Below are 6,036 nucleotides of genomic sequence, written 5' to 3'. Positions count from 1 at the left end.
CTCTCTCAAGCAACCCTGCAACCAAATAACAAAGAGTCTCTTGTGTCCCTAACACACCCAATACAATGGTAAATTGTATAGGTGCACTAGTTCGGCGAAGAGATGGTGATACAAGTGGTATATGGATGGTAGAAATAGGTATTTGTAATCTGAAAATATAAAAACAGCAAGGTAACTAATGATAAAAGTGAGCGTAAACGGTATTGCAATGCGTTGAAACAAGGCCTAGGGTTCATACTTTTGCTAGTGCAAGTTCCCTCAACAATAATAACATAATTGGATCATATAACTATCCCTAAACATGCAACAAAGAGTCACTCCAAAGTCACTAATAGCGGAGAACAAACGAAGAGATTATTGTAGGGTACGAAACCACTTCAAAGTTATTCTTTCCAATCAATCTATTGGGCTATTCCTATAAGTGTCACAAACAACCCTAGAGTTCGTACTAGAATAACACCTTAAGACACAAATCAACCAAAACCCTAATGTCACCTAGATACTCCAATGTCACCTCAAGTATCCGTGGGTATGATTATATGATATGCATCACACTATCTCAGATTCATATATTCAACCAACACATAGGACCTCAAAGAGTGCCCCAAAGTTTCTACCGGAGAATCACGACAAAAACGTGTGCCAACCCCTATGCATAGGTTCATGGGCGGAACCCGCAAGTTGATCACCAAAACATACATCAAGTGAATCACGTGGCATCCCATTGTCACCACAGATACGCACGGCAAGACATACATTAAGTGTTCTCAAATCTTTAAAGACTCAATCTGATAAGATAACTTCAAAGGCGATACTCAATCCATTACAAGAGAGTAGAGGGGGAGAAAACATCATAGGATCCAAATATAATAGCAAAGCTCGCAATACATCAAGATCGTATCACCTCAAGAACACGAGAGAGAGAGAGAGAGAGATCAAACACATAGCTACTGGTACATACCCTCGGCCCCGAGGGAGAACTACTCCCTCCTCATCATGGAGAGCACCGGGATGATGAAGATGGCCACCGGAGAGGGATTGCCCCCTCTGGCAGGGTGCCGGAACGGGTCTAGATTGGTTTTCGGTGGCTACGGAGGCTTCTGGTGGCGGAACTCCCGATCTATTGTGCTCTCCGATCGTTTTAGGGTATATGGAGATATATAGGCAGAAGAAGTACGTTAGGGGAGCCATGAGGGGCCCACGAGGGTGGAGGGCGCGCCCAGGGGGTGTGTTGACACACGAACACTTCACGTGTACCCTCGACGCCGGGGGTGATGTAGCGCAGCTCACGTCGAAGGAGACCCGACCGACAGCGCGATACGCAAGACAGTCGACGGGCGCTTTTGCAGACCCGAAAACCCCACACCCCCGGGAGGGACCCCGTCAGGGAGTGTAGCGGCTATGGGCTGCCCTAGGTCAATTCGCTCGCCCCTAGAGCCTCGGGATTCGCAGCTCTCAAACACGAAGAACAGCGAAGAACGAGATAGAAAAACGGTGGAGAGATAAAACGTAGATGAAAAAGTGGTATATTGATTTGTTCGATTGTGTGTTGTTCAATCGGCCGTCACCCCCAACATATATAAGAGGCGGCTGGACTTCCCGTACAAGTAAAGGATTCATCTAGGTTTTCCTTACAAGAAAAATTACATCAATTCACGTCCTAGAGTCCTAATTCTATTCCAACTCGGATTCAGTCTGAATCTGGCCCAAACTCTGTCTTCCTTGTTGCGTGGGCCGCCGGGCTTGCATATGATCTCCGATCGAGACGGCCCAAATATCAAACTTGTGCGCCTCGATGATACGAACAACTCTCATGTTGATCATTTTTTCAAATAAGGCCATCTTGAATACTTTTCGAGGTCATCTTTATCTTCCAGTCGGACTCGGTTTTGCAGTAGACTGGATTATCCGAGTCTCGTAGTGAATTTTTAGGATATATATTATCTCTGATGATGATGACTCCAAAATCAAAATTTACCATCTTGATGATACGCACAACTTCTGTATTGAACACTTCTTCATCCAAGGTCATTTTGATAAACTTTTGAGCACATGTTCAATTTCACTCGGACTTGAGCTCATCCACTCGGATATTAGATACTTTCACTCGGATCGTCCGATTGGACTTTTTCACTCGGAAGACAATCTTTCACTCGGATGACTATATTTCCACTCGGATGACTATATTTCCACTCGGATGACTATATTTCCACTCGGAAGGCACTATCTTATTCACTCAGATGACTATATTTCCACTCGGAAAGCACTATCTTATTCAATCGGCAAGTTTTCGTCCCGATGGTAATCTTTTCATTCGGAATATTTTCACCTGGACGACAATTTCACTCGGATGATCATATTTTCACTCGGATGACTATATTTCCACTTGGATAATAATAAGTTCATCCGGTCAGCAAACTTTCACTCGACCGTAAAATTTCACTCGGATGGTAAACTTTTCACTCGGATTTCCGACTGAAAACATAGCCCGATCTTGATTTGTCTCTCCAGGCCTCATATGATCTCGGATTGAGATGAATTATTTATGAAAATCGATCAGCTTGACGAGACGAAACTTTTCCATGTTGAATGTTTTTCGATTCAAGGCCGTATTGATGGCCGAATTACTCGCGCAACCTATCAGACAAGTGTCTGGCACCTCGCGCCATATTTCCGTTGAGGTTCAGTCTACAGTATATTGCCTCTAACTTTTGCATATGAATTCGGATTGAGATGATTTATATATCAAAATCAATTGCCTCGACGAGACGAAGACAATTCCTGAAGAGTGCTCCTTCATCCGAGGTCATCTTGAAGACGTGATTGGCCAAAAACCACTCGCAACATTGAACTATGCCACTCGGAGTATAGTTTCGGTCCGTAAGATAAAGTCGAATAAATATAACCGAAACATCAAAGTGGTTCCACTCGGTGACGTGAATATTTTTATGCTGAAAACTCATTCACTCGAGACCATCTTCATTGCAATCTGTATCTTGCCAAAATCAGGTGTCAACACATGCCCCCCTGTTTTTCGGCAAAGCTTGCACGCCGAAAAATAATATGCATAGTGTTTGTTCTAAGGACGATATCAACACTCCATCGGCCATTTATTTTTCTCAGGGCGATAATTATGTATCGGCCATGTTTGTGCTGAGGGCGATAATCGTATATCGGCCATTGCCCACTTAGGCTTCCTGCCACACACTCGGCTGGTACTTCAAATATTTGCCATTGAGAGCTCGAGGTAACAATGCCCCTTGTATTGATTCCACCAAATATGAATTTCCGGGAACAACTCTTGTAATTCTAAAAGGACCTTCCCAACTTGGAGACCACTTCCTGAATTTTCTATCTCTTGAACCAATCGGCAGAATCACTTTCCAAACGAGGTCACCAACTTGAAAATTCTTCAACTTGACTTTCTTATTGTAAGCCCTTGCCACCCTCAACTTATCTCTCTCTATGGCTTTCAAAGCAGCCAAATGTTTATCAGCAACCTCATCAATGTTGTCCATCATCAAGTTGTACAAGTCTATTGCCGATAAATCATTTTGTTTGGCTATTCTCAAAGCATTCAAATTTACTTCCACCGGTAAAACAGCCTCCTGACCATATACTAGCTCATATGGAGTCACTTTCGTAGCACCATGCCTTGAGATCCTATGTGCCCATAATGCCTCAGACAACAAGTCATGCCATCTCCTTGGATTATCCTCAATCTTCTTCTTGATAAGCTTGATTAAAATTTTATTGCTAGACTCAGCTTGTCCATTAGCTTGGGCATAATATGGAGAGGAATTGAGCAACTTTATGTTATAAGATTCGGCAAACTCTCTGACTTGGTGTGACATGAAAGATGAACCTTGATCTGTAGTTAACGTTTGAGGAATACCGAATCTATGAATAATGTGCTCGGTTATGAATTGAATTACCTCCGTATGCGTCATGTTCTTGAGAGGTATTGCTTCAGACCATTTAGTGAAATAATCAGTTGCCACCAATACGAACCGATGCCCTTTTGAGGAAGACGGATGGATTTGTCCAATGAAATCTAAACCCCAACCTCTGAAAGGCCACGGTTTGATAATAGGATGTAACATAGCAGCAGGAGCCAATTGAATATCACCAAACTTTTGACAAGCTTCACACCCCTTATAATATCTGAAGCAATCATTAATCATAGTCGGCCAATAAAACCCAGCACTTCACAATAACCATTTCATCTTGGGAGCCGACTGGTGAGTGCCACAAATACCTTCATGTACTTCTCCCATAGCAACTCTTTCCTGGTCCTCGTCCAAACACTTTAGAAGAACATCATCGATGGTTCGGCGATAAAGACCATCATCTCTTATTGTATACTTGAAAGCCATACGCCGACCAACCCTGTCCACCCTTTCACTTGGATTGCACAAGTAATCAACAATGGGCTTCCTCCAGTTGGGATTGTCACCTGCACTAGACTTTTTGTTAATGGCCGAATCAGTGGGTTTAGGTTCGGCCTCTCCCATATTGGCAAGACAAGACATCGGTTTTTGAGAGATATGAAACATGCCATGATCAACATGATATCCGGATGCTTGTTGTGCCAATTCATTTGCTTTCCAATTGTCATGTCTAGATATATGAGCAATGCTAAAGCAATCCAAAGTAGAAATTATATCTAGACATCTATCAAGATAAACGTTAAGTGATTCGTCCAAACACTGAAAGACTGGATATTTGCTGCACCACTAGTAACGAATCACCATAAGCCTCAATATGTGTAGCACCTATAGCAAGTAACATCTCTAGGCCGAATAACAATGCTTCATATTCGGCTTGATTGTTTGTGCAAAAATATTCTAAGCGGCATGAGACTTCAAAAACAGCACCATGAGGAGATATATATATATATATATAAACAATACCAACACCTTGGCCATTGCTACAAACTGAACCATCAAAGTATAATCTCCATGGTACCAATGAAACAAGGTTCATATCAACATCATGCTCGTTATTAACCCGATGTTCAACAATGAAATTAGCAACAATTTGGCCTTTCATGGATTTTAGAGATTCATAAGCCAAATCATATTCAATCAAAGCATAAGCCCACTTGCCAATTCTACCACTAAGAATTGGCCTATGCAACATGTATTTAATGACATTGGTTTGACAAGCTACTACACAAACACTCGGCACTAAATAATGTCTCAATTTTGTGCAAGCATAATATAAGCATAGACATAATTTCTCAATAAATGTATACCTTGTCTCTGCGTCCAATAAGCGGCGGCTCAAAAGTGATGGCATGCTCTTTTCCTTCGGTCTCTTGAGTTAGAACAGCACCAATAACTCCTTCCTATGCTGCAATGTAAAGTCTGAAGGGTTCCCTATGCTTGGGTGCTCTCATCACCGGAGGAGTGCACAAATAATTCTTGATCATATCAAATGCTTCTTGCTGTTTTGCCCCCCAAGTGAAATCAGCATCATTCTTTAACCGAAGGATAGGAGTAAATGCATCAACTTTCCCTGATAGATTAGCTATGAACCTTCTCAAATAATTGACCTTGCCAAGGAACTTTTGCATATCTCTCTTGCATGTTGGAGCCTCCACTTTCTGTATAGCCTCTATCTTTTTGGGATCAATCTCTATACCATCTTCATGAATAATGAAACCCAAAAACTTGCCAGCTGACACGCCGAAAGCACACTTCAAAGGATTCATTTTCAGTCCATACTTTTTCATTCTTTCAAAAGCTAAATGCAAATCGGCCAAGTGAGATTCAAAAGCATCCGATTTGACAACAATATCATCAATATAAACTTCAAGTATGACACCGAGTAAATCATGAAAAATCAAATTCATAGCCCTTTGATATGTGGCGCCAGCATTTTTTAATCCAAATGTCATCACTGTCCACTCGAATAAACCAAGGAAACCAGGGAATGGAAAAGTTGTCTTGTACATGTCCTCTTCGGCCATAAAAATTTGGTTGTATCTGGCATTACCATCTAGAAAGCTAATAACCTTATGTCCAGAAGCAT

Source organism: Triticum urartu, chromosome 3 (genome assembly GCF_003073215.2).
Source record: "Triticum urartu cultivar G1812 chromosome 3, Tu2.1, whole genome shotgun sequence".
Lineage (NCBI taxonomy): Eukaryota > Viridiplantae > Streptophyta > Magnoliopsida > Poales > Poaceae > Triticum > Triticum urartu.
Note: the sequence above shows the minus strand (reverse complement) of the source record.